The sequence below is a fragment of the Neodiprion lecontei genome, chromosome 4 (assembly GCF_021901455.1).
Source record: "Neodiprion lecontei isolate iyNeoLeco1 chromosome 4, iyNeoLeco1.1, whole genome shotgun sequence".
Classification (NCBI taxonomy): Eukaryota; Metazoa; Arthropoda; class Insecta; order Hymenoptera; family Diprionidae; genus Neodiprion; species Neodiprion lecontei.
This window is the reverse complement of record NC_060263.1, coordinates 11,410,580-11,423,079: the sequence shown is the minus strand read 5'-3', so window position 1 is coordinate 11,423,079 and position 12,500 is coordinate 11,410,580. Positions and strand designations below refer to the sequence as shown.

Below are 12,500 nucleotides of genomic sequence, written 5' to 3'. Positions count from 1 at the left end.
GACCGGACTTGTGAAAATTTCGGCCCGAGTCGACCGAGGGGCGATGCGCGGCGTCCCGAAGTCGATACGGGTCGACCGGACTTGTGAAAATTTCGGTCCGACTCGACCGAAAGGCGATGCGCGGCGTCCCGGAGTCGATCCGGGCCGGGAGCCTGTCGGAACATCGTCAAATGAGCCTCGGGTAATTTCGACAGAGTTCCTGGAGTTCAAAATTTTTTCGATAGCCCGCGGAGGTTTCGCCCCGTCAGCCAACCGTGCTACCACCGTACCGGCGCCGACGTCCTAGCGGCCAGGCTCCTACTAGTAAGAGGAGCGAGTTGGTCGGGCCGGTCTCCCGTCGTCCGCCTGCTACGCCGTACCGGTACGTGCTCGAGCACGATACGTACGTCGGCGTGGACCAGGAGCGGACGTTTGCGGACCGTTCCGTGCCTCGTACCAAAGAAACTACGCGACTCGCGTTGTTTCATCTATCGTCACTGCATTACCGCGGGTCGGTGTCTCAGACTGAATGGTCCTTGACGGGGTACCAAGAAGTTCGGCTTTCCGTGAAACACGGAAGGCGGAACGCTTCAACGCACGCCTCAATTCGCTTCTTTCCGAGCGTACACTCAAAGACCAGAGATGTTATAACAATGTATCCCAGACGCTTTTAATCTGGCTGACGGGTACGGGAGATCGTTCGAACGCTTATAAGCCGAGTGTCGAGGTGGCGGCACACGGAACCGGGGCTGCCTGCGGGCAGTCCCGAAACACACAGTGGACGCGCGGCCGACCAGGCTGAAAGACCCCTTCGGCGATTTGTGGCGCACGTCCGAGCCGAGATTTTGTATAGAAGCTCCCTGGTTGATCCTGCCAGTAGTCATATGCTTGTCTCAAAGATTGAGCCATGCATGTCTCAGTGCGAGTCAAATTAAGGTGAAACCGCGAATGGCTTATCAAATCAGTCATGGTTTCTTAGATCGTACACACATTCACTTGGATAACTGTGGTAATTCTTGAGCTGATACATGCAAACAGATTTCCGACCAGAGATGGAAGGAATGCTTTCATTAGATCAAAACCAATCGGCGGCGGGTACGTCCCGTCCGCCGTTTACCTTGGTGACTCCAAATAACTTTAGGCTGATCGCACGGTCTCCTACCGGCGACGCTTCTTTCAAATGTTTGCCTTATCAACTGTCGATGGTAGGCTCTGCGCCTACCATGGTTGTAACAAGTAACGGGGAATCAGGGTTCGATTCCGGAAAGGAAGCCTGAGAAACGGCTACTACATCCAAGGATGGCAGCAGGCGCGCAAATTACCCACTCCCGGCACGGGGAGGTGGTGACGAAAAGTAACGATACGGGACTCATCCGAGGCCCCGTAATCATAATGAGTACACTTCAAATCCTTCAACGAGGATCCATTGGAGGGCAAGTCTGGTGCCAGTAGCCGCGGTAATTCCAGCTCCAATAGCGTATATTAAAGTTGTTGCGGTTAAAAAGCTCGTAGTTGAATCTGTGTCCCACGCTGTCGGTGCACCGCTCACGGTGTTCAACTGCACGGAAAAAAAAATTCAGCTCGTGGAACTAAATATTAGATAGTTACTTGTAAACAGTTCGTCGAACTAAGCGTTCTGTTATTGGAAGAGCACTGCATGGTTCGTATAACTGACTGTTAGTCAGCTGTCATAGCTGTACGTTGTTCAGCTCTCTCAGCTAAACAGCTTTGTTCGAAGAGCTAGACCAGAATTTTTCGGCTCCGCTCACAGCGCTTATTAATGAATAGTACAATTATATTGCTATTAGTATTATTTTTCATCATTATTATCATTATTTATTCAGTGTCATTTACATATTTGAATGGACTATTTAAACAATTATCTATCAACTGTATTCAAATCATACTAATGAAATTTGAAGGTCATGAAATATGTCAACGCACCAGAGCACAGCGCAACTTACTCTTAGAGCAAAACCATTCAGCTGTGAGAGCTGAACAACTTGCAGCTACCAGAGCTGACTAATATATAGTTGCTGTAACTACAAGATAGACCGTAGAGTGCGTATAGTTACTGGAGCTGTAGAATACAGCTCGCCGAACAGAATTTTTTTTTCCGTGTGGCATAATTGTGGGACGTCCTACCGGTGGGTTTAGCCCTCCGGGGCGGCCCAACTAATATCCTATCGCGGTGCTCTTCACTGAGTGTCGAGGTGGGCCGGTACGTGTACTTTAAACAAATTAGAGTGCTTAAAGCAGGCTATTTTCGCCTGAATAGTGTGTGCATGGAATAATGGAATAGGACCTCGGTTCTATTTTGTTGGTTTTCGGAACCCCGAGGTAATGATCAATAGGGACAGATGGGGGCATTCGTATTGCGACGTCAGAGGTGAAACTCTTGGATCCTCTCAAGACGGACAGAAGCGAAAGCATTCGCCAGAAAAGTTTTCTTTAATCAAGGACGAAAGTTAGAGGTTCGAAGGCGATCAGATACCGCCCTAGTTCTAACCATAAACGATGCCAGCTAGCGATCCGCCGAAGTTCCTTTGATGACTCGGCGGGCAGCTTCCGGGAAACCAAAGCTTTTGGGTTCTGAGGGAAGTATAGTTGCAAAGCTGATACTTAAAGGAATTGACGGAAGGGCACCACCAGGAGTGGAGCCTGAGGCTTAATTTGAGTCAACACGGAATACCTCACCAGGCCCGGACACCGGAAGGATTGACAGATTGAGAGCTCTTTCTTGATTCGGTGGGTGGTGGTGCATGGCCGTTCTTAGTTGGTGGAGCGATTTGTCTGGTTGATTCCGATAACAAACGAGACTCTAGCCTGCTAAGTAGGCGTACCTTCCGGTATCTCGAAGGTCCCCGGCCTCGGTCGGGCGGTTTTTACTACTGGCGTACAAATGAATCTTCTTAGAGGGACAGGCGGCTTCTAGCCGCACGAGATTGAGCAATAACAGGTCTGTGATGCCCTTAGATGTTCTGGGCCGCACGCGCGCTACACTGGAGGAATCAGCGTGTCTTCCCTGGCCGAAAGGCCCGGGTAACCCGCTGAACCTCCTTCGTGCTAGGGATTGGGGCTTGCAATTATTCCTCATGAACGAGGAATTCCCAGTAAGCGCGCGTCATAAGCTCGCGTTGATTACGTCCCTGCCCTTTGTACACACCGCCCGTCGCTACTACCGATTGAATGATTTAGTGAGGTCTTCGGACTGGTACGCGGCAATGTCTCGGCATTGCCGATGTTGCCGGGAAGATAACCAAACTTGATCATTTAGAGGAAGTAAAAGTCGTAACAAGGTTTCCGTAGGTGAACCTGCGGAAGGATCATTAAAGTTCCGTACTGTCGAAGCAGCGACTCGTAAGCGCGCGGGGCTGTCTCGCCGCGAGAGCGGCGTGTCACGCCCACGTGTCGCGAACAAAATTTCAAAAAAGTTTGAACGACGTAACGGTCGGGCCCGGTTGCCGCGGCGCGCAACACAATCGTCGTGACAACGAACGCGGTGCTGACGCCGGATCCGATGGGTCCGGCGTTCGCCGCGGTCGCGACGAGCGCAGTCGCCGGCTAAAACCGCCCGACGACCGACTTGCGCCGAGGCGTCGACCCGTCGCTCCTTGTCCAGCGTGGAGCAGCGGCGGGTCGTTCGCGCCTCCGGCCGACTCGGTGCCGAGAGGGGACCGCTCCGCGGTCCGCCTCGACTCGTTCGACCCGGTCAAGTCGTACGAGAGAGAAGTGCGAAGCTGGTCTCAGCGCTTCTTCGCGGGCAGCTTGTCTGCGCCCGGGTGTCCTCGGTGCAACGCCGTTACACCCCGGACGCAGGCCGCGAACGCGGTAGGCTTCAAAGAGAATTTTCGCCCGTACGAGGAAGCTCGCGTCAGCGTCGCGGGCAGCGATGCCCGGGACTCGCTGACGCGGCCCACTGCCGTCCGCCGTCAATCGTTTGCATTGCGAGCCGATCGGGTCCGGCGCCGGTACATTCCAGCAGACGACCCGTGAACTCGAGGCGACGTCGGCTCTTGAACTATCGCACAAACAAAATTTGACGCGCGGCGCGCGTTGCTTCCCGCGCGCAACCGCGCAAGGGCTGACGCACGCGGCGCCACGCCTACGACCACAGAAAGCCGGTAACAACCGTAATTTTAGCATTTTCAATGCAAAATTCACATATATGATTACCCTGAACGGTGGATCACTTGGCTCGTGGGTCGATGAAGAACGCAGCTAATCGCGCGTCAACTTGTGAACTGCAGGACACATGAACATCGACATTTCGAACGCACATTGCGGTCCACGGATACAATTCCCGGACCACGCCTGGCTGAGGGTCGTTCCGGGGGAACAGCGCACCGTGCCTTCGCGAGCGAATGACTGGGCGTTCGCAGCCCGTGTCGCGCGCCGGTCGCGCGGCAACTGGTCGCGTCGCCTCAAACGAACAGGTATGTCACGGTCACGACGCGTCGCCGCAGATCGTGGGGTCAAGCTGTCGCTGCCGTTCGTCACGTTCCGGTGCTAGCGATAGTCGAGAGAAGGAACGATATCGGCACGGCGACACACAGACCGCGCGCGGTCGGTTCGCCGCTCATGTGAACAAGTTCCGTCCACGTTTCGCCGCGGGGGGCTCTCGAGTCTCCCGTACGGCGGGCGTGTTTACGGTCGTTTCCGTGGCTCAAACGTATGAAAGATACGTTGTGTTCTCGTTCGTGTCGACGGTGCTGTTCTTGAACGAACGACCGTCGCCGACTACGGACTCGCAATCTCACGACGACCTCAGAGCAGACGAGACTACCCGCTGAATTTAAACATATTACTAAGCGGAGGAAAAGAAACTAACTAGGATTTCTTTAGTAGCGGCGAGCGAACAGGAAACAGCCCATCACTGAATCCCGCGGTTCTGCCGCCGGGAAATGTAATGTTTGGGAGGATCCATTCATCCCGGGGCGTCGGCCCGCGTCCAAGTCCATCTTGAATGGGGCCACTTCCCCGCAGAGGGTGCCAGGCCCGTAGTGACCGGGACGCGCCACGGGAGGATCTCTTCCCAGAGTCGGGTTGCTTGAGAGTGCAGCTCTAAGTGGGTGGTAAACTCCATCTAAGGCTTAACCCTTCGGAACATACGTCTCCCGTACCACAATCATTACTATCGTGATGAGAGAAAATCTCACGCCTGCTGCGCAAGCGTCAAGAGCGAAATTTAAAATCTACTCGATTAATTTTAGGTCACATATCAAGTAAAATACGATAACAAATACTATTTTTCTTTTAATATGATATATTAAATAATAATATTAATAAACAAAAAAATATATAATTCCGGGTGACCACGCAATAAATACGAAATAATTGATTTTAACAAATAATTTATTGAAGTTAAACGTGAAAAATTAAAATTACATATTTGTGATGATTAGTTTGCAACCATCGCACTTTAAAAACTTGTACATGACTAAAATTTACTTATTCTAATTAAAAATTATTTTGCTTATTAATATTTAACAAGAAATATTTTTTTCTTCAAATTAACGTCACAAAACTACTATTATTCATAACAATATTATACTTGTGATCAATGTAATTAACATTTTAAGTACAACAATTGAGTTTAAAAATAATAAAATAATATAAAACATTGTAACAATGTTCAATCAACGACAAGTCAATTTTACCATTAACTTACTATTACTTTTGGCAATAAAAACAAGATTAAGTCGTTATATTATCACTTATCACATTCAGTTATAAGTCGACTTTTGACACGAGATTTGCCTGGCAATCACGGCAATGACGAACCATATGCTTATTCCATATTGGAGCATTGCAGGAAGTACAATTTCTAGTTGTATAACTATTCGCTCTTCGAGGACATTCATAACATAATCCACGTTCTGAAATTTGAAGATTCTTTTGAGGCTTAATTTTTCCAGTTTTCAGTATAATTGATCTTAGTTCCAGTGATAAAGTAGGTAATTTAAGACGATTCACTAGGTGCGGGTGGACTAGCTGAGAGCAGAGCTGTTTCAAGTATTCTCGCCGAGCGATTTGTTTGCCAGTATTTTCCACGTAAATAATTTTTGAAATAATGCCAGCAATGTTGAGAAACGCATAAAAAATTACCATAGGCCAGCGCCGTGTATCTCGAGCAACATCATACTCTCCTTGCAGTTGGTCTACAACATCCACACCGGCTTTTGTCTGATTATAAAAAGTTACTATTTCTGGTTTGAGTTTTTCCCCAGTACTTTCATCAATTTTATTAGAATTGTGTAGAGTAGAGTACATCAGAACATTCTTGGATTTTTTAGGGACATATGACACCAATGTACTCTTATCAGTGAAGACAAATTTGCTGCTGTAAATAGATCTATTTTTAATTTCAGTCATTCCTTTCGGGATCTCTCTTTTATTACGCCTGATGGTTCCGACAAGAGTTGTGTTATTTTCTAATAAGTAATTTGCCAGAGGTACAGATGTAAAGTAATTATCACAGGTTACATTGCGACCAGTTTTGAGTATTGGAGTCGTCAGCCTTTTAACGACATCAAATGCAGAATTAGATTTTTGAAATGGTCCTGATGGCTGTTTTCCACAGTAAATTTCCATATTATAGGTATAAAATGTTTTTGAATCGGTCATGAAGTAAATTTTGATACCAAATCTTGCCGGTTTATTAGCAATATATTGCCGAAACTTACATCGACCTCGAAAAGCTTGCAGCATTTCATCAATTGTTAACAGAGCACCAGGCGTATAATTTTCTTGACAGCGTTTGATAAAATTTTCAGAAAATTCTCGTATATGCGCCAAATTATCTAATTTTTTACGATCATCACGATCGTTAACGTCGTCAAATTTCAAAGCAGACGATAAATTATAAAATCGTGTCTTCGACATCACCGCACGAAAACAATCTGGAGCCGAACCGTCAGTCGCCCATAGTTCTTTTAAATTTAGTCTTGATGCTTTGTGTACTCCTATCAGATATAATAAACCAATCATAGCTCGTATTTCATCGACTGAAGTAGGGTGAGTTTCTGTTTGAGATTTTTTTGATGAACGTACAACTTCCAGAAAAATATTAGTATTATCAACAATTTTCTCAATTGTTTCTTGAGGAGAAACTAAATTCCAGCAATTCAGAGGTGTTTTTGCATCCTTTGCGCAATTCTTAACTCCGGGTAGACGGAGAACAATATTCTGTCGTTTTGTACGGACTCTCGTATTAGGTGGATCATGGAACCATTTTGTAGTTTTATCTTTCCCCAACAAAAATTTTGTATTCTTAACTTCCTTCTCCAGTGAACTGTTGTTATTGTCGTCTGTGTCACCTCCATCATCTGAATCATCTTCTGATTGCTTAGTGTTGGAGTCATGGTTACTAAATTCTGATTCAGCGTCAGACATCTCGTCAAAATCTGAGACACCAGTATCACTTTCGTCTCCTGAGTCAGTTGGTTGGTCCATGTCGTGTAACCTGGTAATATGCAATGGAAATTTGTTATTTAATGTATAAACTGTATCCACTGATACGTGAAAAAGAAAATTAAAATTTTTGAGTGTATGTTTACAAAAAGCCAAGAAGTGATAAGTGACAAATTATTATAATTTGTTAAAAGTTTCTTATTTAAGTTATTAAAATTTTTGAGAACAGAATATTTGAGATAGTTGAACAATTATATTTTGCATAATTTATGAATCTTAATAAACAATCACACTCAAGTTGAAACATATTTTTAGGTTACATATGTGTTTATAACAGAGAAACATTAATACATAATGTGTCGAATTTACTCACTTTGTTTATACACTGAATAAATAATAACACTTATGAACTAGCATACAACTAAGAATAATTATTTATAAATTATTACATTTTTAGTTTTTAATAAACAATACTGGTACACTTGTACACAAGCTTTACAATACTGTGCATTTGTATATTTATATACATTCAAAATGGCGGCTAGAAACTACGGAGACAGCCGAAACTAAACGGAGTCATACGAATAGCAATTTTTATGTGCCTGACTTTACTTACGTGATGAGAGAAACTCTCACAGTTGATGAATAAATAATTTTTTTTCTTTATTTTTCAAGTTCAAAAAATTTTTCTTTTTCGTATCATTTAGAGCATTAAATTTTAGGAAGTTAAAAAAATTTTCAGGGGGTCATTCCATTTGAATTTTGAAAGAAAAAGAAGTTTTGAAAAAAGTGTGAGAGAATCTCTCTACACGATAGTTCCGAAGGGTTAATATGACCACGAGACCGATAGCGAACAAGTACCGTAAGGAAAAGTTAAAAAGAACTTTGAAGAAAGAGTTCAATAGTACGTGAAACCGTTCAAGGGTAAACCTGAGAAACCCGAAAGATCGAACGGGGAGATTCATCGTCAGCGACGCAGGCTTCGCCGCGGCTCGTGATGTCGGGACCTCGCGTCCACGGCACTCGGTCGCGGTGCAATGTCCGGCGGCGCCGGCGTGCACTTCTCCCCTAGTAGGACGTCGCGACTCGTTGGGTGTCGGTCTAAGGCCCGGTCGGCTGCCTGTCTCGGCGTTGTCGTCGGGGCAGACCCCCGGTTGCCCGTCCGGCTGCCCGGCGGTACCCGCACGGTATAGAGTCGCATTGAACTGCGTCGGGCCCGCCGCAAGCGCGGTCAGTGATTTCCGGCGGTCGGACCTAGCGCCGTCCCCGGGCCTGGCCAGCTGTTGGCTGGCGGTGTCCTCTGGCTGGCTCGTTCGAATTATCAAATACCGGTCAGCGACGCTATTGCTTTGGGTACTTTCAGGACCCGTCTTGAAACACGGACCAAGGAGTCTAACATGTGCACGAGTCATCAGGACGAGCAAACCTGAAGGCAAAATGAAAGTAAAGGTCAGTCCCGCGCTGACCGAGGGAGGATGGGCCGCCTCACGATGGGGCCTCGCACTCCCGGGGCGTCTCGTTCTTACTACGAGAAGAGGCGCACCCAGAGCGTACACGTTGGGACCCGAAAGATGGTGAACTCTGCCTGGTCAGGACGAAGTCAGGAGAAACCCTGATGGAGGTCCGTAGCGATTCTAACGTGCAAATCGATCGTCGGAACTGGGTATAGGGGCGAAAGACTAATCAAACCACCTAGTAGCTGGTTCCCTCCGAAGTTTTCCTCAGGATAGCTGGCACTTGCGTACAAAACGTACACGAGTCTCATCCGGTAAAGCGAATGATTAGAGGCCTTGGGGCCGAAACGACCTCAACCTATTCTCAATTTCAAATGGGTGAGATCTCTGGCTTGCTTGAACTATGAAGCCACGAGATCTCGGATCAGAGTGCCAAGTGGGCCACTTTTGGTAAGCAGAACTGGCGCTGTGGGATGAACCAAACGCCGAGTTAAGGCGCCAAAGTCGACGCTTATGGGATACCATGAAAGGCGTTGGTTGCTTAAGACAGCAGGACGGTGGCCACGAAAGTCGGAATACGCTGAGGAGTGTGTCACAACTCACCTGCCGAAGCAACTAGCCCTGAAAATGGATGGCGCTGAAGCGTCGCGCCTATACTCGGCCGTCAGCGGCATACGAGGCGGCCTAGGCCGTCATGAAGCCCTGACGAGTAGGAGGGTCGCGGCGGTGTGCGCGGAAGGGTCTGGGCGTGAGCCTGCCTGGAGCCGCCGTCGGTGCAGATCTTGGTGGTAGTAGCAAATACACCAGCGAGGCCCTGGAGGACTGACGTGGAGAAGGGTTTCGTGTGAACAGCCGTTGCACACGAGTCAGTCGATCCTAAGCCCTAGGAGAAATCCGATGACGATGTTGGTGTATTTCTATGCCTGACACGCGCGTCGTGACGCCGGTGATCGTGCGAACGTCGCGCCTCGCTCGGCGTTCCCCCCGGCGTGGGCGCGCGCGGTTTGAAATGTGACACACCCGTCGGGCGAAAGGGAATCCGGTTCCTATTCCGGAACCCGGCAGCGGAACCGTTTACAAGTCGGGCCCTCGCAAGAGAGTTCGTAGGGGTAACCCAAAAAGACCTGAAGACACCGTCGGGAGATCCGGAAAGAGTTTTCTTTTCTGTATAAGCGTTTGAGTTCCCTGGAATCCTCTAGCAGGGAGATAGGGTTTGGAACGCGAAGCGCACCGCAGTTGCGGCGGTGTCCGGATCTTCCCCTCGGACCTTGAAAATCCAGGAGAGGGCCACGGGGAGGTCTCGCGCCGGTTCGTACCCATATCCGCAGCAGGTCTCCAAGGTGAAGAGCCTCTAGTCGATAGACTAATGTAGGTAAGGGAAGTCGGCAAATTGGATCCGTAACTTCGGAATAAGGATTGGCTCTGAGGATCGGGGCGGGTCGGGCTTGGTCGGGAAGCGGGTTTGGCTGACGTGCCGGGCCTGGGCGAGGTGATGGTAATAACCGGATCCGAGCTCGGTCCCGTGCCTTGGCCTCCCGCGGATCTTCCTTGCTGCGAGGCTTCGGTGGCGGTTCGCCGTTGCCGTCGTCCTTTTCGGCCGCCATTTAACGGTTAGCTTAGAACTGGCACGGACTGGGGAAATTCGACTGTCTAATTAAAACAAAGCATTGCGATAGCCCCAGCGGGTGTTGACGCTATGTGATTTCTGCCCAGTGCTCTGAATGTCAACGTGAAGAAATTCAAGCAAGCGCGGGTAAACGGCGGGAGTAACTATGACTCTCTTAAGGACTCAGGGTGAACGACTTTAGCCTTGAAGTCCAAGTGCCATCCGTACACCTCCTCGTGGTGAGAGTCGGGCAACGCCAGTGGAAACACTGGTGGCAGAGTACGGTGGCTAAGCAAGGGCCCTGTGGCTGCCAACCCCTTGGCCCTTATAAGCAGGCCCAATTTCATCAAGAAACGCGCGGAAGGCGCTTAAAGCCGGCCGGTCCACTGACCGTGCTGTGCCTGCAGTAATAGTCGATCCGAATCAGTCTTCAGGAGCAGAATCAGATGTGTGTGAGCAGGAAAACTTCATATGTCGGGCTCCGGGGTGTGGACGGTCCTTCTTGAAAGCGACGGCCGCGGCGTGCATGAACAGCGAGCGCACCGGGATTGGTATGATGAACAGCAGACGACCAAGGCCGCGAAGAAGGAAAGATGGTCCGAAGAAGAGAAAAACATGTTGGCCAGGAAAGAAGCGGAGTTGACCCTGAAAGAAAACAACAGAAAAGTATTAAACGTAAATCAGTAGCTTGCTCGGGTTTTCGGGGATCGTTCGGTCGATGCGATTAGAAGCCATAGGAGGCGTCCGAGCTGCAAAAAGCGAGTTGAGAAGTACTTAGCGTCACTTCAAGCTGACGAACTGTCCGATAGCTCCACCGAGGTGTATGAGAGCGCCAAGGAGTCTGATAGCGAGCAGACAGTGGACAAGTTGCGAGTATTTCTTACCAACATGGCACCTATAGCGAATGACAGTCGTGAGGCCGCAACGCTCAACAACATCTGTAGTTCTCTGGAGCGGTGATCACGAGCTGAGGTGGCAGTAGAGCTTGGCCTCCTTCTCATGGAGATGTTTCCCAAGAAGCTGCAAAGGAAGAATGAGAACGGTAAGCTGAGTGATGTGGGACGGGGAGATAAGGTGTCGAAGAAGAGCCAGAGACGAGCGGATTACGCTCGCGTCCAAGATCTATGGAAAAAGGACCCTAGTAGGTGTGTGAAACGCATTTTCACAGTTCAGCTAGAGCGCGATTTAGGAATGAGTAAGAACTTAATGGAGCCATATTGGAGGGCTGTGTTCACTAAGAGCACGGGACTGGCACCAAACCTCCCCGAACCATCCATCACTTTGGAACATCTGTGGGATCCAATTAAAATCAGAGAGATCAGTAAAGCCTATTCACCAGCAAACACAGCGGTTGGATCAGATGGGGTAATAGCAAGGGCGATAAGAGAAGTGTCGCCACAGATTCTGACAACACTCTTCAATCTTTTCATGTGGTGCAGGGTTCTTCCGGAGCACCTATGTCTGTCGAGGACAGCATTAATACCTAAGAAGAGTGGCGCCACTGATCCTGGTGATTTTCGGCCAATCACGGTATCTTCGGTGATAACGCGCACCTTTCATAAAGTCCTTGCAAATAGACTTAAGACGGTCGTGATAGATAGGAGGCAGAGAGGGTTCCAGAGTACAGATGGGTGCTCTGACAACACGATGCTGTTAGATCTTGTACTTAGTTACCATCGAAAAAAAATGCAGAAAGATGTTCTTGGCTTCTCTGGATATGAGGAAGGCATTCGACTCAATGACTTTGAAACATTTGAAGAAATCCTTAACACCAAGGGCGTACCAGGACCTATGATGGAGTACATCACCAAAGTCCATGATGAAAGTAAAACAGTTTTACAGCATGGTAATTGGGAATCCGATAGGATTCACCCGACGTGTGGTGTTAAGCAGGGAGATCCCCTGTCACCTTACCTGTTTAATTTTGTCATAGATGAGATGATTGAGCGCATTCCCGATGAAATTGGTGTTGATGTCGATGGGCTCAGGGTTAGCTTGTTGGCATTTGCGGACGATATCATTCTCGTCTCGTCCACTGAGAGGGGAAT

General features: G+C 48.4%; 1 non-coding gene and 2 pseudogenes across 1 annotated transcript; all 3 read left to right on the top strand.

Annotated features, from left to right (window-relative positions):
* Nucleotides 1-836: 836 nt before the first annotated feature.
* Nucleotides 837-3,311, top strand: LOC124294294 (annotated as a pseudogene).
* Nucleotides 3,312-4,152: 841 nt separating this feature from the next.
* LOC124294343 lies at nt 4,153-4,307 on the top strand. The gene has a single exon (XR_006904280.1). It is a non-coding gene; the product is annotated as a 5.8S ribosomal RNA (ribosomal RNA).
* Nucleotides 4,308-4,741: 434 nt separating this feature from the next.
* The window catches only part of LOC124294311, a 10,056-nt pseudogene continuing 2,297 nt past the window's right edge, over nt 4,742-12,500 (top strand).